This window comes from Bombina bombina, chromosome 6, assembly GCF_027579735.1.
Source record: "Bombina bombina isolate aBomBom1 chromosome 6, aBomBom1.pri, whole genome shotgun sequence".
Taxonomy (NCBI): domain Eukaryota; kingdom Metazoa; phylum Chordata; class Amphibia; order Anura; family Bombinatoridae; genus Bombina; species Bombina bombina.
In genome coordinates, this window is record NC_069504.1 from 240567872 (window position 1) to 240591080 (window position 23209).

At 39.7% G+C, this 23209-nt stretch overlaps 1 protein-coding gene across 2 annotated transcripts in view; it reads left to right on the forward strand.

Moving 5' to 3' along the window:
* PHLDA1 (pleckstrin homology like domain family A member 1) overlaps nt 1–21083 on the forward strand; it is a 38438-nt gene extending 17355 nt beyond the window's left edge. For both annotated transcript variants that reach the window (XM_053716772.1, XM_053716771.1), the window contains one exon: nt 18834–21083. The gene's annotated coding sequence lies outside the window, so the exon portion shown is untranslated. The remainder of the gene's footprint in view (nt 1–18833) is intronic.
* The last annotated feature ends 2126 nt before the right edge of the window (nt 21084–23209 follow it).

Below are 23209 nucleotides of genomic sequence, written 5' to 3' on the forward strand. Positions count from 1 at the left end.
AATTTGTGAAAAAGTGAACAATTTTTTTTATTTGATTGCATTTGGCGTTTAAATGGTGGCATGAAATATAACAAAATGGCCCTAGATCAATACTTTGGGTTGTCTTCTACAAAAAAAATGTATACATGTCAAGGGATATTAAGGGATTCCAGACAGATATCAGTGTTCCAATGTAACTATCGCTAATTTTGAAATAAAGTGGTTTGGAAATAGTAAAGTGCTACTGACGTGCTGTCATAGGAGGCAGGACCTGTCCTATGTGTGTATTTACACCATGTAATACATTTTAATAATAATAAAAAAATAATCATTATTAATTTTTTATAAAAATTTTTTTTTTATTTATTGGTGACCGCCCCTACCCCCCCACCCCCCGCCACCCACTCAGCTATCTTATTTTTATTAATTTTGCGTGTCGCGTGTCCAAAAATGTATTTTCAACAAATACATACATATTGCGCAAGTAGGTAGAGGCTGTGAGCCCTTCCGTTGCGCAATATGATTGTATTTGTTTGTATGGGCCGCTAGAGACTGCCACCCAGTGGCGAATAAGCTCTAATGTCTCCTCTTCGCGGCCCATACCGCTCCCAATAGAAGCCAATCAGTGGTCCCAGTCTCACTGACAGTGAGTGACTTCAGTCAGTGGGTGGGACTGGTGCGGCGGGTGGGAGATCATCCCAGGCGCGGAGTGAGAGACGCGCTGTCACGTGCCCGTCCAGACAGTGAAGAGGTCGGTGAGAGGTCTCGACGGACTCAGCAGCCACGCACTGTCTCAGTCAGTGACTGTGTCCTCGCTCTTAGAGTCTCAGTGATCGAGACTGAGACGGACAGTTACGGTGTCGGTGTGAAAAGTTTGACTCACTGAAAACTTGAAGGCTTACTCAGTGACAGGTCAGTGAGAGCTACAGCAGTGCAGCTGCCGTGCTGTCCCATGACCCGCGTTGTCACGTTGTGAATGTGACAGTAACTTAAGAGTGACCGTTAAGTTAGATACTGACAGTGAGTGAGTGAACAACTTCTTTGACTCACTGTCGTTTGTGAGACTGAGTGTGTGATGTGATGTGAGATGTGTGTGACTGTGCACTGTGCTGCCTTCCTCAACTAAGTGTCGACCTGCTGTGGTGTGCTCAACTGCTCAATTCCAACATAACATACAAGACTGTCTCCCCCCCTCTCCTGCGTCTCTCCCCCCTCCCTTGTGTCTCTCCCTCCCTCCCCTGTCTCCCCCCTCCCCTGTGTCTCTCCCCCCTCCCCTGTGTCTCTCCCTCCATCCCTCCCCTGTCTCCCCCCTGTGTCTCTCCCTCCCCTGTCTCCCCCCTCCCCTGTGTCTCTCCCCCCTCCCCTGTGTCTCTCCCTCCCTCCCATGTCTCCCCCCCTCCCCTGTGTCTCTCCCCCCTCCCCTGTGTCTATCCCCCCTCCCCTGTGTCTCTCTCCCCCCTCCCCTGTCTCTCTCTCCCCCCTCCCCCTCTGTCTCTCTCCCCCCCTCCCCTGTCTCTCTCTCTCCCATGTCTCTCTCTCCCACCCTCCCCTGTCTCTCTCTCCCCCCTCCCCTGTCTCTCTCCCCCCTCCCCTGTTTCTATCCCCCCTCCCCTGTCTCTATCCCCCCTCTCCTGTCTCTCTCTCCCCTCTGTCTCTCTCTCTCCCCTCTGTCTCTCTCTCTCTGCCCTCTCTCTCTCTCTCTCTCTCCCCCTCAGTCTCTCTCTCCCCTCTGTCTCTCTCTCTCCCCTCTGCCTCTCTCTCTCCCCTCTGTGTCTCTCTCTCCCCTCTGTCTCTCTCTCCCCTCTGTCTCTCTCTCTCCCCTCTGTCTCTCTCTCTCTCCCCTCTGTCTCCCTCTCTCTCTCCTCTGTCTCTCTCTCTCCCCTCTGTCTCTCTCTCTCCCCTCTGTGTCTCTCCCCTCTGTGTCTCTCCCCTCTGTGTCTCTCTCTCCCCTCTGTGTCTCTCTCTCTCCTTCTGTCTCTCTCCCCTCTGTCTCTCTCTCTCCCTTCCCCTCTGTCTCTCCCTTTCTCCCTCCCCCTCTGTCTCTCTCTCTCTCTCCCTCCCTCTGTGTTTCTCTCTCTCCCTCCCCCTGTCTCTCTCCCTGCCCCCCGTCACTCTCCCTCCCCCTCTGTCTCTCTCTCTCCTTGCCCCCCTTTCTCTCTCTCTCCCCTCTGTGTCTCTCTCTCTCCCCCCCTCTGTCTCTCTCTCTCTCCCCTCTGTCTGTCTCTCTCTCCCCTCTGTCTTTCTCTCTCCCCTCTGTCTCTCTCCCCTCTGTCTCTCTCTCTCTCCCCTCTGTCTCTCTCTCTCCCTCCCCCTCTGTCTCCCTCCCCTCTGTCTCTCTCCCCTCTGTCTCTCTTGCTCTATAGCAGCCTCGGGAGCCCTGCCTGCCCCTCAGCCAATCAGTGGTCCCAGTCTCACTGACAGTGAGTGACTTCAGTCAGTGGGTGGAACTGGTGCGGCGGGCGGGAGATCATCCCAGGCGCGGAGTGAGAGACGCACTGTCACGTGCCCGTCCAGACAGTGAAGAGGTCGGTGAGAGGTCTCGGCAGACTCAACAGCCACGCACTGTCTCAGTCAGTGACTGTGTCCTCGCTCTTAGAGTCTCAGTGATCGAGACCGAGATGGACAGTTACGGTGTCGTTGTAAAAAGTTTGACTCACTGAAAACTTGAAGGCTTACTCAGTGACAGGTCAGTGAGAGCTACAGCAGTGCAGCTGCCGTGCTGTCCCATGACCCGCGTTGTCACGTTGTGAATGTGACAGTAACTTAAGAGTGACCGCTAAGTTAGATACTGACAGTGAGTGAGTGAACAACTTCTTTGACTCACTGTCGTTTGTGAGACTGAGTGTGTGATGTGATGTGAGATGTGTGTGACTGTGCACTGTGCTGCCTTCCTCAACTAAGTGTCGACCTGCTATGGTGTGCTCAACTGCTCAATTCCAACATAACATACAAGACTGTCTCCCCCCCTCTCCTGCGTCTCTCCCCCCTCCCTTGTGTCTCTCCCTCCCTCCCCTGTTTCCCCCCTCCCCTGTGTCTCTCCCCCCCTCCCCTGTGTCTCTCCCTCCATCCCTCCCCTGTCTTTCCCCTCCCCTGTGTCTCTCCCCCCTCCCCTGTGTCTCTCCCTCCCCTGTCTCCCCCCTCCCCTGTGTCTCTCCCCCCCTCCCCTGTGTCTCTCCCTCCCATGTCTCCCCCCCCTCCCCTGTCTCCCCCCTCCCCTGTGTCTCTCCCCCCTCCCCTGTGTCTCTCCCTCCCTCCCCTGTCTCTCCCCCCTCCCCTGTGTCTTTGCCCCCCTCCCCTGTGTCTATTCCCCCTCCCCTGTGTCTCTATCCCCCCTCCCCTGTCTCTCTCTCCCATGTCTCTCTCTCCCACCCTCCCCTGTCTCTCTCTCTCCCCCCTCCCCTGTCTCTCTCCCCCCCTCCCCTGTTTCTATCCCCCTCCCCTGTCTCTATTCCCCCTCTCCTGTCTCTCTCTCCCCTCTGTCTCTCTCTCTCCCCTCTGTCTCTCTCTCCCCTCTCTCTCTCTCTCCCTCAGTCTCTCTCTCCCCTCTGTCTCTCTCTCTCTCTCCCCTCTGTCTCTCTCTCTCCCCTCTGCCTCTCTCTCTCCCCTCTGCCTCTCTCTCTCTCCCCTCTGTGTCTCTCTCCCCTCTGTCTCTCTCTCTCCCCTCTGTCTCTCTCTCTCCCCTCTGTGTCTCTCCCCTCTGTGTCTCTCCCCTCTGTGTCTCTCCCCTCTGTGTCTCTCTCTCCCCTCTGTGTCTCTCCCCTCTGTGTCTCTCTCTCCCCTCTGTGTCTCTCTCTCCCCTCTGTGTCTCTCCCCTCTGTGTCTCTCTCTCCTTCTGTCTCTCTCCCCTCTGTCTCTCTGTCCCTTCCCCTCTGTCTCTCCCTTTCTTCCTCCCCCTCTGTCTCTCTCTCTCTCCCTCCCTCTGTCTTTCTCTCTCTCCCTCCCCCCTATCTCTCTCCCTGCCCCCCATCACTCTCCCTCCCCCTCTGTCTCTCTCTCTCCTTCCCCCCTGTCTCTCTCTCTCCCCTCTGTGTCTCTCTCTCTCTCCCCCTCTGTCTCTCTCTCTCCCCTCTGTCTGTCTCTCTCTCCCCTCTGTCTGTCTCTCTCTACCTTCTGTCTCTCTCTCTCCCCTCTGTCTCTCTCTCTCCCCTCTGTCTCTCTCTCTCTCCCCTCTGTCTCTCTCTCTCCCTCCCCCTCTGTCTCCCTGTCTCCCTCCCCTCTGTCTCTCTCTCCCCTCTGTCTCTCTTGCTCTCTCTCTCTCCCTCCCCCTCTGTCTTTCTCTCCCTCCCCCTCTGTCTTTCTCTCCCTTCCCCTGTCTCTCTCCCTCCCCCTGTCACTCTTCCTCGTCCTCTGTCTCTCTCTCACCTCTGTCTGTCTCTCTCTCCCCTCTGTCTCTCTCTCCCCTCTGTCTCTCTCTCCCTTCTGTCTCTGTCTCTGTCTCTCTCTCTCTCTCTCTCTCCCCTCTGTCTCTCTTTCCCCTCTGTCTCTTTCTCTCTCCCCTCTGTCTCTCTCTCTCCCTCCCCCTCTGTCTCCCTCTCTCCCTCCCCCTCTGTCTCTCTCTCCCCTCTGTCTCTCTCTCTCCCTTCTGTCTCTCTCTCTCTCCCCTCTGTCTCTCTCTCTCCCCTCTGTCTCTCTCTCTCTCCCCTCTGTCTCGCTCTCTCCCTCCCCCTCTGTCTCCCTCTCTCCCTCCTCCTCTGTCTCTCCCTTTCTCCCTCCCTCTCTCTCTGTCTCTCTCTCCCTCCCCTCTGTCTCTCTCTCCCCTCTGTCTCTCTCTCCTCTCTGTCTCTCTTTCTCCCCTCTATCTCTCTCTCCCCTATGTCTCTCTCTCTCCCCTCTGTCTCTCTCTCTCCCCTCTGTCTCTCTCTCTCCCCTCTGTCTCTCTCTCCCCTCTGTCTCTCTCTCCTCTCTGTCTCTCTTTCTCCCCTCTGTCTCTCTCTCCCCTATGTCTCTCTCTCTCCCCTCTGTCTCTCTCTCTCCCCTCTGTCTCTCTCCCCTCTGTCTCTCTCCCCTCTGTGTCTCTCCCCTCTGTGTCTCTCTCTCCCCTCTGTGTCTCTCTCTCCCCTCTGTGTCTCTCCCCTCTGTGTCTCTCCCCTCTGTGTCTCTCTCTCCTTCTGTCTCTCTCCCCTCTGTCTCTCTCTCTCTCCCTTCCCCTCTGTCTCTCCCTTTCTCCCTCCCCCTCTGTCTCTCTCCCTCCCCCTCTGTCTTTCTCTCTCTCCCTCCCCCTGTCTCTCTCCCTACCCCCTGTCACTCTTCCTCCCCCTCTGTCTCTCTCCCTCCCCCTCTGTCTCTCTCTCCCCTCTGTCTCTCTCTCTCTCCCCCTCTGTCTCTCTCTCTCTCCCCTCTGTCTGTCTCTCTCTCCCCTCTGTCTCTCTCTCCCTCCCCCTCTGTCTCTCTCTCTCTCCCCTCTGTCTCTCTCTCTCTCTCCCTTCTGTCTCTCTCTCTATCCCCTCTGTCTCTCTCTCTCCCCTCTGTCTCTCTCTCTCTCTCCCCTCTGTTTTTCTCTCTCCCCTCTGTCTCTCCCTTTCTCCCTCCCCTTCCCCCTCTCTCTCGTTCTCTGTCTCTCTCTCTCTCCCTCCCCTCTGTCTCTCTCTCCCCTCTGTCTCTCTCTCCCCTCTGTCTCTCTTTCTCCCCTCTTTCTCTCTGCCCTCTCTCTCTCTCCATCCCCCTCTGTCTCTCCCTTTCTCCCTCTCCTCTGTCTCTCTCTCCCTCCCTCCCTCCCCCTCTGTCTCTCTCTCCCCCTCTCTCCCTCCCCCTCTGTCTCTCTCCCTTCCCCTTCGTCTCTCTCTCCCCCTCTGTGTCTCTCTCCCTCCCCCCCCCTCTCTCTCTCCCCTCTGTCTCTCTCTCTCCCTCCCCTCTGTCTCTCTCCCTTTCTCCCTCCCCCTTTGTCTCTGCTCTCCCCTCTGTCTCTCTCCCTTTCTCCCTCCCCCTTTGTCTCTGCTCTCCCCTCTGTCTCTCTCTCCCTCCCTCCCCCTCTGTCTCTCCCTTTCTCCCTCCCCCTCTGTCTCTCTCTCCCTCTCCCTCTGTCTCTCTCCCTCCCCCTCTATCTCTCTCTCTCCCTCCCCCTTTGTCTCTCTCTCTCCCTCCCCCTCTGTCTCTGTCTGTCTCTCTCTCTCCCTCCCTCTCTGTGTCTCTCTCTCTCTGTCTCTCTCTCTATCTCCCCTCTGTCTCTCTATCTCTCCCCTCTGTCTCCTATCCCTCCCCCTCTGTCTCTCTATCCCTCTCCCTCTGTCTCTCTATCCCTCTCCCTCTCTCTCTCTCTCTCTCTCTCTCTACCCTCTGTCTCTCCCTTTCTCCCTCCCCCTCTGTCTCTCTCTCTCTCTCTCCCTTCTGTCTCTCTCTCTCCCCTCTGTCTCTCTCTCCTCTGTCTCTCTATCTCCCTTCCCCTCTGTCTCTCCCTTTCTCCCTCCCCCTCTGTCTCTCTCTCTCTATCCATCTCTCTCTCCCTGTCTCTCCCACTACCTCTGTCTCTCTCCTTTGGTGTCTCATTCTCCCCCTTGGTCTCTTTCTCTGTCTCTCTCCCCTCTGTCTCTCTTTGTCTCTCTCCCCTGTGTCTCTCTTTGTCTCTCTCTCCCCCTCTGTCTTTCTATCTCTCTCTCCCTGTCTCTCCCACCCCATCTGTCCAATTTATATCTAATATCTAATTTCCTTCATTCTCTTGATATCCTTTGTTGGAAATCATATCTAAATATGCTCAGTAGCTGCCGATTGGTGGCTGCACAATAGATACCTCATGTGATTGGCTCACCCATGCACATTGCTATTTCTTCAACAAAGGATATCTAAAGAATGAAGGCATATCCTAGCCAGTGCCTCATCTGCCTCTGACCTCACTGCACGTCACTTGTATTTATTGCCCTATAACTTGCAAAAAAAGCAAAGAACATGTAAACATTGACAAAATTTAGAAACTATTTAGCATGGGTGGTTTTTGGTGGTTGTAGATGTGTAACAGATTTTGGGGGTCAAAGTTAGAAAAAGTGTGTTTTTTTCCATTTTTTCCAAGTGGATTACATGGTGCTTCTCTGAGCTTACATTTCGGATGTTGAGGCTTCTGTACTCACATGACAATGTCCAGCTGGGCCGGCCTTGAAAAGCACATCTGGGATCGCCAGAGAGAATAAGATGACATTTGATTAGTGTAAAATGACCTAGATAATACGCTTCACATATATAGCTGTGCGTGTATAGTTCGCACACACCTAGATTACAAGTTCTGCGCTATAGAGGGTGTGAAACGAACACAACAAAAGTTGCGTTATTTCACTCTTCATAGCGCTGAAAAAAAAGAAAAGCTACCTTGTTCGTGCGATATGGTGGTGATGAGCTCCATACCGCACAAAATACAAGCGCTGCTTTGACGTGCTCGTGCATGCTTTCCCCATAGACATCAATGGGGAGAGATTGTTAGAAAAAAACCTAACACCTGTGATTATGGAATGAAAAGCTCCGTAACGCAACACCATTGATGTTTATGGGGAAAAAAAAGTTACGTTTAAACCTAACACCCTAACATAAAGCCCACGTCTAAACACCCCTAATCTGCTGCCCTCGACATCGCCAACACCTACATAATGTTATTAACCCCTAATCTGCCGCTCCCAATATCGCCACCACCAAAATAAATGTATTAACCCCTAATCTGCCGCTCCCGATATCGCCGATACTAAATAAAGTTATTAACCCCTAAACCTCTGGCCTCCCACATCACTGCCACTAAATAAACCTATTGACCCCTAAAACAAAATTAAACTATTAACCCCTAAACCTAACAACCCCCTAAAATTAAATTATAAATTAAACTAACATTACTATTATATACTAAAATTAAAATAACTAGCAATTAAATAAATTAAATTACACATTAAAAAAACACTACTAAAAAAAATTAAATCTACTATTACAAAAAATAAAAAATACTAAATTACAAAAAATAAAAAAATGCTAAAGTACAAAAAATAACAAACACTAAATTATGATAAATAACAAACAAAATTATCCAAAATAAAAACAATTACACCTAATCTAATATCCCTATAAAAATAAAAAATCCCCCAAAATAAAAAAACCCTAGCCTACAATAAACTACCAATTACCCTTAAAAGGGCCTTTTGTAGGACATTGCCTTAAAGAAATCAGCTCTTTTCCCTGTAAAAAAATACAAAGACCCCCCCAACAGTAAAACCCACCACCCAACCAACCCCCCAAAATAAAAAAACCTAACTAACAAAAAACCTAAGCTACCCATTGCCCTAAAAAAGGGCATTCAGCTCTTTTTCTTGCCCTAAAAAGTGCATTCAGCTCTTTTAAGAAAAGCCCAAACCCTAATCTAAAAAAAACCCCACCCAAAAAAGGTTTGAAAAATTTAACACTAACCCCTGAAGATCCACTTACAGTTTTTGAAGTCTGGACATCCAGGCGGCGAGAAGTCTTCATCCAGGCGACGAGGTCTTCATCCATCCAGCCTGCGTCTTCATCACGGCGGCACAGAGCGGGTCCATCTTGAAGACATCCGGCATGGAGCATCCTCTTCATACGGTCACCGCCGTATAGTATACTGAATCTTCAATGCAAGGGAGCCTTTTCAAAATGGCGTCCCTTGCATTCCTATTGGCTGATCTGATTTTTGAAATTCAAATCAGCCAATAGGATGAGAGCTACTGAAATCCTATTAGCTGTTCAAATCAGCCCATACAAATGTCCTTTTCAGGGCAATTGTTTTTCTTTTGGATAATTTCGTTTGGTATTTTTTCTACTTTAGTATTTTTTTATTTTTTGTAATTTAGTATTTTCTATTTTTGTAATTGTAGATTTAATTTTTTTTAGTAGTGTTAGGTTTTTTTAATGTGTAATTTAATTTATTTAATTGATAGTTATTTTAATTTTAGTATAATAGTAATGTTAGTTTAATATGTAGTTTAAACTTAGGTTTTTTAATTTCACATGTAGGTTTTTATTTATTTTAAGATAAGGATCTTGTAAATTTAATTTAAAGTTAGAGGGTTGTTGGGTTTAGGGATTAATAGTTTAATTTAGTGTTTTGCGATGTGGGGGCTGGCGGTTTAGGGGTTAATAGGTTTATTTAGTGGCAGTGATGTGGGAGGCCAGAGGTTTATAGGTTAATAACTTTATTTAGTGGCGGCGATGTCGGGGAGCGGCGGAATAGGGGTTAATATCTTTATTATAGTTTGGGCGATGTTGGGGAGCGGCAGAATAGGGGTTAATACATTTTATTAGCGGCAGCGATGTCGGGAGAGGCAGATTAGGGGCTAATAGGTTTAAATGGACAGTCATGTCCAAAATAAACTTTCATGATTCAGATAGGGCATGTAGTTTTAAACAACATTTCAATTTACTTTTATCACCAATTTTGCTTTGTTCTTTTTGCATTCTTAGTTGAAAGTTAAACCTAGGAGGTTCATATGCTAATTTCTTAGACCTTGAAGGCTGCCTCTGCATTTGACAGTTTTTCACCACTAGAGGGTGTTAGTTCATGTGTTTCATATAGGTAACATTGAGCTCATGCACGTGATTTTACCGAGGAGTGAGCGCTGATTGGCTAAAATGCAATTCTGTCAAAAGAACTGAAATAAGGGGGCAGTCTGCAAAGGCTTAGATACAAGGTAATCACAGAGTTAAAACATGTACTATTATAACTGTGTTGGTTATGCAAAACTGGGGAATGGGTAATTAAGGGATTATCTATCTTTTAAAACAACAAAAATTCTGGTGTTGACTGTCCCTTTAATATAGTGTTTGCGATGCGCGAGGGCCTCCGTTTAGGGGTTAATAGGTAGTTTATGGGTGTTAGTGTGATTTGTAACAGTTTAGTTATGAGTTTTGTGTAACAATTTTGTTGCGTAAAACTCATAATTACTGGTCTCAGATTGCGAAATGGATTGTGTCGGTATAGACGGGAATGCAAGCTTTTGAGCCTTACCGCAAAACTTGTAATGGCAGTGCTATGGAAATCCCATGAAAAAACGTCTTTTTTTTAGTGCGGGACTGACGTTGCATTACAGGCTAAAATGCTTGCGGTACAGCTATACAGACAAGACTTGTAATGGCTACGTTACTGTTTTAGCGCTGAAATGGCCATTTTTTTCAGCGTTAAAATACGAACACAAAACTTGTAATCTAGGTGATAGTTCACAAAGTGGAAAACACAAAATGTCATAATAAAAAGATCAAAACAAGTTTAGAGGAACAGTTAAGACGAAATGACCACGTGAGGATAACCATTAGTTGAGTTGCCAGTTAGCAGAACAGTAAGAAGTTTTTTAATACATTGTGCTCACTTCTACTATAGAGATAATGTTTATGTTACACACACACATATACACACACACACACATATACACACACACACACACACACACATATATATACACACACACACACATATATATACACACACACACACACATATACACACACACACACACACATATATATACACACACACACACACACACATATACACACACACACACACACACACACATATACACACACACACATATACACACACACACACACATATATATACACACACACACACACACATATATATATACACACACACACACACACATATACACACACACACACACACATATATATACACACACACACACACACACATATATATACACACACACACATATATATACACACACACACACACACACATATACACACATAAATATATATAAAATTATAAATATTTGATAACATAAGTTTGAAATCTCTTGAGGCCTATTTTTACTGAGAAAACCAAATTAAATTGATTTAAGTATATATCACAGAAATTAGAATGTGCCAAATATTGTAAACCACTGCTACATAGTAAGTTACAAGGGAACAGTGTCAGGGCAGAGCAGGAATCTAAGGATAAGCTGTTTAGCTCTATCAATGTATAGCTCTCTGATTTTATTTGTTTACTACATATTGGAATTAGTAAGTGGAGCTACAATTTCAATAATGATGTGCAAGTTCTCAGTGTGGTGCAGGCGACCATGGAGTACAAATGGTTTACACTTTACAGTGCTATATGGTGGTAGGAAAATGGGGTTGTTTCACAGGGCTTACAAATCCAGATAGCAGACATGGCCATGGTGCTCTGACATTCAAGACTGAGTGATGAACTAAGCAGTGATTTATTTGTGACAGTATAAGCCATATGCCAACATATGTAAACACATCAATTATAGTTCTTATGCATTGTTAAAACACAAATGCATTTGTTCAGTTTCTGTTCAAAGAATTCAGAAGATTTGCACTCATTGTTTTTACCTCCGTATGACAGCTCCTTGATTTATGAATAATTAAAGAACTGAAGTTTTACTTCATTAATATTGTCTTTTACTTAAAGGTACCCATACATTACTTAAAGATGGGTAAAGTGTTACACCACAGAAAACCAGATACTTATTGCCTTGGACTACATCTAAGGATAGTTAAAGGGACAGCCTCCTCCAGAATTGTTATTGTTTACAAAGATAGATAATCCCTTTATTACCCATTCCCCAGTTTTGCATAATTAGCATGGTTATATTAATATACATTTTACCTCTGCGATTACCTTGTATCTAAGCCTCTGCAAACTGCCTCCTTATTTCAGTTCTTTTGACAGACTTGCATTCATCCAATCAGTGCTGGCTCATAAATAACTCCACAGGAGTGAGCACAATATTATCTATATTATCTATATGGCACACATGAACTAACTCTGTTTAGCCGTGAAAAGCTGTCAAAATGCACTGAGATAAGAGACAGCCTTCAATGGCTTAGAACTTAGCCTATGAGCCTACCTAGGTTTAGCTGTCAACAAAGAATACCAAGAGAATTAAACACATTTGATGATAAAAGTAAACTAGAAAGTTGTTTAAAAGTGCATGCCCTATCTGAATCCTGAAAGTATATTTTTGACTAGACTGTCCCTTTAAGTGAGTAGAATTTTAGCTTAAATGGACATATCTGTAGGTGACTTTGTTTGATGGTGTGTAGGGTCACACCACAAAGTTCACAAAGAGTAATTTAAAATGCAAAAATACAAAGGTTAATTATATACATAATAGCACTTGACTGACAGTAACACAAGAGGAACAGAACATGGGGATATTATTATTACGGATGATTTGAAATTTGACAAAGCGTATAACAGAGCACAGGAGAAGCCAGTTGGATGTTTGCTTTTAGGAAGAGGTATCAGTAGTAGAAAAGGTGAAATTCCTTAACTAGTCAGTTCCATAGTCAGTTCCATAGTCAGCCTCATTTTAAATGCCTTATACAGTTCTAGAGACCATATTTCTAGAAGGCTATAATAAACCTTTCAAGGGAGGGTTACTAAAATAGTAAAAAAAAAAAAAAAAAACTTAGAAGGACTTCATATAGCTTATCGGACACCAGGGGGAGAGGTGATAATGTATGATAGCGGATCTAAAAAATTTTTATGTTGGAATACAATTCTCTAATTTGTTGGCATATTTTATTTTTACACTAATGCTACTTGATAACTAAAGGCCAGATAACAAGTGGCGCACCATTGTTAGCGTCGGTCGCGATAAGCAATATCACGCTCACACTAACTTGCATGCGTATTATAAGTTGAATGTAAACACGTTTGCTTGAGTGAAAACTAAATTTATGCGTGTAGGTTGAAGACCTAGCAAGAGTTAAATAAAAATGTTCTCCAAACACAACATAAATACAATAAAATAAAGTGTCACACTCATATATACACTATCTGATAAAAAATTATTAAAGGGCCATAATACCCAAATGTTTAAACACTTGAACGTGATGCAGCATAGCTGTAAAAAGCTGACTAGAAAATATCTCCTGAACATCTCTATGTAAAAAAGAAAGATATTTTACCTCAAAAGTTCCTCAGTAGCAATCTCCCATTGTAAAGGATTTCTAAGCAGCATATTAGTATGTCTGTCCTGGGACAGCTGAAAGGATGAGCCTCCTGAACTCTCATATTATTTCATGTAAAGGAATTATCAGGTAAAGGAAGCTTACTATGAAATCTCATGAGAGTTAAGTGAAATCTCATGAGATCACAGTAAGAGTTCATGACCTCAGCACTGCTGATGCTGATTGGCTGCTGTTCATTTCTTCATTTTTTTTTATTTTTACCTGCAGCTGGGAGCAGCTGAGTATAACTTTTTACACAGAACTTACTCTGCTGAGCTGAGGAGATTGTGAGGTAAAATATCTTCCTATTTTACATAGAGATTCTCAGGTGATATTTTCCTGTCAGCTTTTTACAGTTGTACTGCATCAGTTTCAAGTGATTTAGCATATGAGTATTATGTCCCTTTAATATAAATATTCATAAAAGTTTTTTTTATAAGGGTTAAAAAGTATCTGGTATATCACAAGGTGTTTGAATGGAAAGGGTTATAATGTCTTTAATGTATTTTTGTCTAAATATGTGTATGCGTGTATATATATATATATATATATACACATATAAACACAAATATACAGATGTATTTACATATATATATATATATATATATATATATATATATATATATATATATACACACACACTTATGTATATATATATATATATATATATATATATATATATATATATATATATATATATATACACACATTCACACACTTATGTATGTATATATATATATACACACACACACACTTTTGTGCCCTTTCCACTCAAATACCTTAAAATAAGACAGAAAGAAAAAGACAACTTTTTAAATCAATTTTCATATTTTAATAATGTGTTTGACTGTGTTTACTGAAAATATTTTACATTACAATGTTCTTCACATAATAGAAACTGTTCTTTGTATTTTAAAAATATTTTCATATATATATATATATATATATATATATATAAACCTGTATATATTCATATAGATATATATGTATAGATATATATTAATTTTATATATATATATATATATATATATATATATAGTATATATACACACATATATATATATATATATATAAATATATATATATATATATATATATATATATATATATATATATATATAAATGTATATTTAAAAAAATGAACATTTTCTTCTGTGTGAATAATAATGGAATGTAAAATATTCATAACTACGTTTGGTTTTAGTGCTGTAGGTTTAACACAGTGTCAGATTAGCACGCTATCAATAAGTGTATTTTTTTTTAAAGTGCGCTACACTGAAGTCTATGGGGAGAAGTTAACACGGTCAATATTGGAAGTCCTGAGTGTAGCCGGTGTCGGGTTTACTCGTGCACAAACAATTTACTTATGCTAACTCGTGCTTGTTAAAAGTTTACTTCCATCTGTGTTTTTGTGCAAACTAAAGTGCTTTTGCAATCTAGCCCTATGTGTTTAACTCCGCAAAGAGTGTATTCTTCTGCTAAGGAGCATGAAAAATCCAATCTGGAGCTGCATTTACAGTAGCCACCAATCAATGGTAATTTGCTTAACCGTCCTTGGCCCCCAGTCTCCACACACCAGCTCAATAATGTGTTTAACACCATTGTAGGGGTTAGTTACACAGCTTATGTAATTTAACATGTTTAACATGTTTTTTATAAAGCACTAGAATTGTGATTGCTCAGGGGGCACTATAGATTTCAGCACCTCCCCTCCTAAACAAAATCTATGATCTCGCTAAACAGCTCAACTTTATATTGATATTATTTCCATTTTTTTATTTTACAGAAGGTTACAGGGTCATTTTTTTCTCATGTTATAACTTTTTTTTATAATTATAACTTTATTTAGAGTTCATCTTTACAAAACCTACACTATAAATTGCAATCTCAAAAGCTTATGCTCCGATGATCTACAATATTCCTCAATTTCTAGATATATCTTTGTAAAACTGCACAAACAAAATACTCTGATGTGTGAGAGAATTTTATTATTGCACTATTGGTTGCATATAACTATGTTTCTAACAATGTTTAAAGGGCCATAATACCCAAATGTTTAAACACTTGAAAGTGATGCAGCATAGCTGTAAAAAGCTGACTAGAAAATATCTCCTGAACATCTCTATGTAAAAAAGAAAGATATTTTACCTCAAAAGTTCCTCAGTAGCCACCTCCCATTGTAAAGGATTTCTAAGCAGCATTTTAGTGTGTCTGTCCTAGGACAGCTTAGGGGATGAGCCTCGTGAACTCTCATATTATTTCACCAATCAGGTAAAGGAAGCTTACTATGAAATCTCATGAGAGTTAAGTCAAATCTCATGAGATCACAGTAAGAGTTCATGACCTCAGCACTGCTGATGCTGATTGGCTGCTGCTCATTTCTTCATTTTTTTTTATTTTTTTTTTACCTGCAGCTGGGAGCAGCTGAGTATAACTTTTTACACAGAACTAACTGCTGAGCTGAGGAGATTGTGAGGTAAAATATCTTCCTTTTTTACATAGAGATGCTCAGGTGATATTTTCCTGTCAGATTTTTACAGTTATACTGCATCAGTTTCAAGTGCATGTGAGTATTATGTCCCTTTAACCCCTGCTTTTTTGTTACTCAGCTTGAGAGCAGCAATTTACTAATGTGAATTAATGTATTAATTGGTCACCAATCAGCAGTAGTAGATCTCTTTTCCTAAGCCTATTTAGGTATGCTTTTAAACATAAGATACCAAGAATTAAATTTGGTAATAGAATTAAATTGAAAAGTTTCGTAAAATTGTATGGCTTTTCTGAACCATGAAAGTTTAATTTTCACTTCTTTCATGTCTCTTTAAGTAATTAGTATAAAAACTAAACATATTTATTCAAGATTTTATAGAAGCTTTTTTCTGGCTATTTCAATGTGTTGCTTAGCTAGACTTTAATCTTACAATAGTACAGTTATCAGTATCATACCATCCTAGCGGCGCATGTTTAGTTTGCAGTTTAGTTAATAATAATGACATACTAGAGAAAAAACAGAGGGTATTTTTATTAATCTATTTCTGCGTATGATGAAGTTGTCCTTTAATCAAAATCCAAATAGAAGCTTTGCTTAGTACAGCCTGGAAATTCACTGCTGAAGTTACTGGTAATTGTCCAGTAAGAACTTGGCATTTCACCTGTATTTGTGCACTTGTTCCTTAGTAAACCGAATGTAACCGGACTAACAGCTATTAAACAGACAGAAAACACCTTGAGATTTGTATATAGCATGTTTAGTTATGTATAATGAAACAGCTCTGCAATATATGTTCATTATTTATCCCCCCCCCCCCTTTCATTGAATTTAGCTCTGAAAAATGAGCAATTTCTAATTCCTATAATTTAAACTTTCCCCTGCTGACCTCTCAAGGCTGACTCTGCTGTATATCTTTTAGTTTGGCTATTGATAAATAACTGCAGTAAAAAGGATGTTAATGTGTTTTAAAAAATGTTAATTCTTAGCTGATAAAGTGTTCTTTAGCAACACAACAGAAATGTCTTGTAATAACAAGGTATTTACTGTCCCTTTAACTAGAACAAATAATCCAATATTGATTATTTTTTCCTTAAAGGAACATAAATGTTAAAATTCAACAGTCATGTTTCAGCTACAGCATGCAAGGTAAAAAATATTATAAATTTATTTTTATTAGTAAATGTACTTCGTTCTCTTGTTTTCAGTTGTTGAGGAGCATACTTAGGTAGACATGGGAGCATGCATGTCTTGCACACTAAATAGCAGCAGTGTCTCCAACAATGTTTGTAACAATGTTAAACATACAGAGCCAGATTACATAGTGGCATAATACCTTTTTTTTTTCACTCGCAGGCTAACTACCCTCAAGTTAAAATATTTACGCAGCCAGATTAGAGCATGTATTACAAGTTAAAAGTAAAAAGTTAGCATGCGAGTGAAACACACACTAACTTCAGGATATAGCAACTGTGCTAACTTCATTTCCCAATAGATTTATATGGGAGAGCACTAAAGAAAAAACTCTCGCTCGTGCTCCAACCCGAAACTGTGCTAAACTCGAAGGTGCGTTAGGAATACTTTCAATTCCTATGTTCTTCATATATAACTATATATATATATATGATTATTTTTTTAAAATCTCTCTCTCTCTCTCTCTCTCTCTCTCTCTCTCTATATATATATATATATATATATATATATATATATATATTGTATTCCAAACACATTAAAACACATTGAAAATTAATAAAAGTAATATTGCATGTTTCAAGGTATTTGAATGGGAAGGGCTCAAAAGTGTGTGTGTGTATATATATATATATATATATATATATATATATATATATATATATATATATATATATATATATATATGAGTATAAATAGCTCAGAATGTAAACTTTGCCTTTATAAAATTATTAGAGGGATTTCACAATACTGACAACACTGCTTAGATCATTTTAGAAGCTGAGGGCCGATTATCTAAAATTTGCCAGATCAGAAGTGAATTTTTTTCCACTGATCCTCGCAAGGGCTGCCCTGATGGAATTATCATTAAAAAGGGGCAGTCCCTGCGAGTGGAGAGATGTCTCATATTAAAAGTAATGGATCTTACTGGTAAGGGACCCTTCGCTCCATAGAGCGAAGTTAGCAGTGAGCAGGGGACGCACTTTAAAAATGAAATCCTGCAGGCAATATAAATCACATTGTCTTCTTCTTAGAAACACCTACATTTTTGTATGGATGTGTTTTTCTATTAGGGTTATAAGTATTTTATATGTTTTGAGAAAAACTTGCACCCTTTTAGTTTGCAAGAAAAAAACTGTGAGATCTGTAATGCGAAATTTTGCTGGGATTAGAGAGACAAATTCATATATCCCCATTGACTGCCCATGTTCAGCCCATTTTACAAAGAAAACAATTATTTATTTTGTACTTATATTTAATACAATGTATTTCTGTGCAATTTATATACAAATTTACATTTTTGATAAAATACGTTTTTTAGTGAAGAATTTTGTTATGATTTTTGATGCACCTTAAAGGGACACTGAACCCAAATTTTTTCTTTCGTGATTCAGATAGAGCAAGCAGTTTTACGCTACTTTCTAATTTACACCTATTAGCAATTTTTCTTCGTTCTCTTGCTTTCTTTATTTGAAAAAGATAGCATCTAAGCTATTTTTTTGGTTCAGAACCATGGAAAGCACTTGTTTAATGGTGGGTGAATTTATCCACCAATCGGCAAGAACAAGCCAGTTTGTTCACCAAAAATGGGCCGGCATCTAAACTTACATTCTTGAATTTCAAATAAAGATACCAAGAGAAAGAAGACAATTTGATAAAAGGAGTCAATTAGAAAGTTGCTTAAAATTGCATGCTCTATCTAAATCACAAAAGAAAAAAAATTGGGTTCAGTATCCCTTTAACAATACAATTTTTTCCTGTGTATTTTTTTATTTTTAATTTAATTTAATTATTTATTTTCTAAGATTTTTAAAATACCAATTTTATTGTGCACTTTCTAATATATGCATCTCCTTCCCATATGAAATTCTCCAGCTTCTCCATAAAGAAACATTTTATTGGTTTACACACTAAAGTTATTTGGAAAAAAAATGGCCACAGTCACACAATCTGACCTGTATCAAGACAGTTAGAGAAACTCTGTTCTCTGAAAGCTGACTTGTTTAAAAAAAAATATTTTGGAGTGGGGAGATATCTAGATTAAGTCCTAAATATTACAATAGGTTTAACGTCTCGGCTTTCCCTATAAGTTTTTAATATAATTAAATAGAACATCGCTATAAATATGGGATTCTGCTAAACAGATTGTCTGTTCCCTAGTGTAGCTATTGCAGAACTATCCACTTTTGATGTATAAATAAACTTTAATCTAGAGAAGCATTAAATGTTTGTTAATATACTTTATATTTCTCTCTTCCAGGTTGAATATAAGACGCACTTTAAAGGATATAAGAAGTCTTTTTGTGCAGCTCATCTAACAGATACAAATTGTGGAAAACACTGTGCTAGACAAGTCACACTGCCTCTTCCTATGCTGAGGAATGTCTAATTATTTATGGACCTTAGACAGATTTTTGTGGTGGGAGATGATGTGTCAGTACAAGACGTACTGTAATTCTATTGTAATCTATTTATTTCCTTCTTTTCTGCGCTTTGCCAAACATGACTATATATGGGCCAAGAAGAAAAATGTAAGTGAAATAATTCAGAGAGGCGTGCAGCTCTATCCACTACATCCTGCTGGCTTCAAAGAAATTGTTAATATTTTATAACTCTTCAAATAAATACATTGAGTTTTCTGTCATATGTTGGAGGACTAAGATAAACATTCTCTGCCGAGTTCCATACATTCTGTTAAGCCTTATAAATATTTATTTTGTTTCACCCATGGACACTTCCAAACCATCCTGTTGAAAGAAATAGAAAAATAGATTGTGACTCAAGTTGAGCAGAAGATGAAAATCAAACAACAGGATTTTGTCTGTTTGGTCAAGATTGATTATTCGTTATTAGCTGTTTTCTCTTCCTGAGCTGTAAGAGGAATTTGCCACTTTTAGCTGTTTGATTCTTGCGTTTCTGTCCAGATTGCAGCATCTATTAGCTCTGAGCAGGCTGCATAAGTCTCATGGATGACTGCACCTGACTCACTCACAGATTTCTTTTCATCCCAAAACTGGAAAAAAAAATCTGTATTAAAAGAAGGATGAATTCTCTCCAAAGATGAGGCAGAACAAAGAAGAAATCATAAAGCAGACAATTTGGTGAGACTGGCAACGTGATATAATTTTCATGCCAGACACACCACATTTCCGATCTGACCCTATATTAATCCAAACTAATTTTATTAACTGTCTCACAAAAGAGGTTGCAGACTATAAGTGTTTTTAATTCATGCATTTTATGTTTAATGTTTCCATAGTAACGAGTTGCTTTAGAAAGAAATTACAGCCTTTGCTCTAGTCACTTCAGTGATAAGACAAGTTGTGACATTTTGTATCTAAATTCAATTGCTAGGTACCTATTTGATTCTCTTTGGGGTTTTTTCTCTAATGCAATTATTTTGCCATCACTGACTGCTTAGGTTTGGACGAGTCTGTGCATTTTCTTGGTGGTTACTATTGGTTGCAAGTTCAGACTCCGGCTAATTACATTTAGGTTGGATATTTCTAAACATATTCATTAACTCACTAAATCAGGCTTAAATAAATTCTCATTTCTAATTCTGTGTTTAATCACTGGAATGGTTTTAAATACATTTCTAAAGTCATGCACCAGGTTCACGCTGTGCCTTTCCCAAAGCATAATATGGCAAGAGATTAGTTGCTACATGTGTATGACAGTCCTGATTGACTCACAAGCTGTGTCGTGCTCAGGGGCCACTCAGGAGTAGTTATTTCTTCTGAACACAACTGTAACTGTGTTTAACCCCTAGACAATTAGAAATGAGAATGTATAATAGCACAATATGCTAGAAAATTAGGGTATTGTTATATTACAATGTTATGTCCCTTTAAAAAAAATAAGTTTGTCTCCACTACTGAATCTCCTAATAGAAAAGACCAAGGGGCCGATTATTAAGCACCGTATGGTGCCTAATACATCTGTTTCCGGGCGAGCCTTCGGCATTCAGCGATGTCTGTCGGACATGATCCGCTTAGCGGATCATGTCGGACAGACATATGATAAATCGGACCCCATATGTGTCTAACCAAAAGTGTGATGGCTCAGTGCAAACTCAATCATAACAAACAGCTGATGATATTTTTAGATACCTGTAATAAATAAAATAGGAACAGAAGAGGGGGTTTTAAACTTATGATTCTATACCTAATGAACCCAGAAGTTATGAACAAGAAATATATCAAAATACATTTGCCTAATGTGATTACCATTGTTCTAGACCTAAATAACAAAAAAGTGTTTATTTTTCTTTAGGAAAAAGATATGCATCTATGTGCGGAACATTCATTTATGTAATAATTATGTAGGGAGATATGACCCTGAGCAATGAGACATTCTGTTCTGTGTGAGTTGCCATTTGGACACATCGTTGTGTAGGCGGCTGTAATTTTATGTGTAATAGACACCTTTCATTCTCCGAAACTGTGCACAGCACAATGTAAATAATATTTTATTTTTTGCTTTTATAAACTTGCATTTTTAAAAATCATATCTTTGTAGATTGTTACTTCATATAGTTTACATATTTTCTTCAGTTTTAATCATCTCTAGCTCCAAATTCATTTTACTTTGTAAGCTAATGCAGCAACATATCAAAGTTATGCACTAATATGCTGGAGACACAGAAATACAACTTACTAGATCAGTATCAGGGTAACAAGCTGGTTGTTTCATGAACACAGTAAATATTCTGAGGTCTTTTCTTTGATTCCAAAAAATATGTATGCATAAATTCCTTATATTATACATAACTTTAACAAGACGTATGTGGCTTTGCTGCAGATAGGAACCTTACAAACATACTGGACACTTAAATGTCCAGTATTTTTGTAAAGATTTTACTGGACAGAATGCAAAATACTGGATTGTGCAGTTAAAGGGACATGAAACCCCAAATTTTTATTTCATGATTCAGATAGAGAATATCATTTTAAACACCTTTCCAATTTACTTCTATTATCTAATTTGCTTCATTCTTTAGCTATCCTTTGTTGAAGAAATAACAATGCACATGGTGGAGCCAATCAGCCAAGGCATCTATGTGCAGCTACCAATCAGCAGCTTCTGAGGATATTTAGATTTGCTTTTGAGCAGAGTATATCAAGAGAATGAAGCAATTTAGATGATAGAAGTAAATTGGAAAGCTGTTTTAAATTGCATTCTCTTTCTATATCATTAAAGAAAAACACTGGATTTCATGTCCCTTCACATATTGCACACCTGGCAATCCTAGCTGCAGATTTGAAACACCAGAATAACAAAAAAATTATTTAGGCCTAAAAAATAAAGTGAAATGTCTCTCTTACAGTGGACCATTCAGAAGCTGAGACATTAGCAGACCATTCATCTATCGCTGCTGCATATTTTCCGGTGACGTGTCTATAATTGGCTGCATTTTTAAGAATACATTCATACATTTCTTCTGTTCTGATGTCACATTTAAAATGTGATTCTGTTGTAGAAGAGGAAAGTTATCACATTTCCTAGTTTAGTCCAATTCATTGTGTAATTTCCAAGAACCTCAATGTTTAAAAACACGTTTCATACAAAAAGGGATATTTGGATGAAAATATTAATTTATTTGGACTTTTGTAATACAAGTCTAAATAAGCCTGTACGCTATTAGCAAATTTCATGCTGCATTTTTTCCTCAAAAAAAAAAAGGCAAATATATATGTATATTTGTTTATATTACTTTATTTGTATAAAAAAGATAACGTGATAATTTTTTATTTTGTTATATATATATATATATATATATATATATATATATATATATATATATATATATATATAATCAATAAATATTTTGTTAATTTAAATTGACATTGAGAGATAAATTATCATGGTGCAGTGAAAGTAATATAAATAGTAATCAATATATATATATATATATATATATATATGTATGTATATATATATACAGTATATATATATATATATATATATATATATATATAAAGCTCAAAATAAAATATATATGTTTCAGTATAATGAATGTGCAGCATATTCAATCAACTCTAATTTCAGAATAATTTGTGGAAAAGATTTCCATTCAAAGAGGTAGGGAAGAGGAAACGATTCTGCAGGGATTCTGGTTCCTATCGATGTCAAAACCATTTTCTTCATATTTCAGATTCATTAAATATAACAAATCAGATACAAATCCAGTTTAATATTTGATAAATATAACAACAATATATTAGTCTGCCTGTCCTATTAATAGAATAACAAAACACATTAAAATTACTCACATAGTAATAAATCACAAGGATGCATAATTATAATATTTTACCATATACAAAGTCAAGGATATAAAATTCCAAATGTGATTATTATACAATAATGTGTGATGTGAAAGTGGACGCAGAAATATAATGTAATTTAATGCTGCTTGATGAACAATTATATTTAGAATCCTATATCCCATCCATTTCCCCTCATTAATGTTTTTTGAAATGATTCCTTTATGCAATCAGTTATTTTGGCTCATTTGCAACCTCAAGCTGTTCCGATGCTTTTGATTTGTGATATGCAAATTAGGGGTATATGTAAATTGGAGTTTCTTAAATTGAGCTGCAATCATGTACCAAATGTTTTCAGCATTTCACCTTC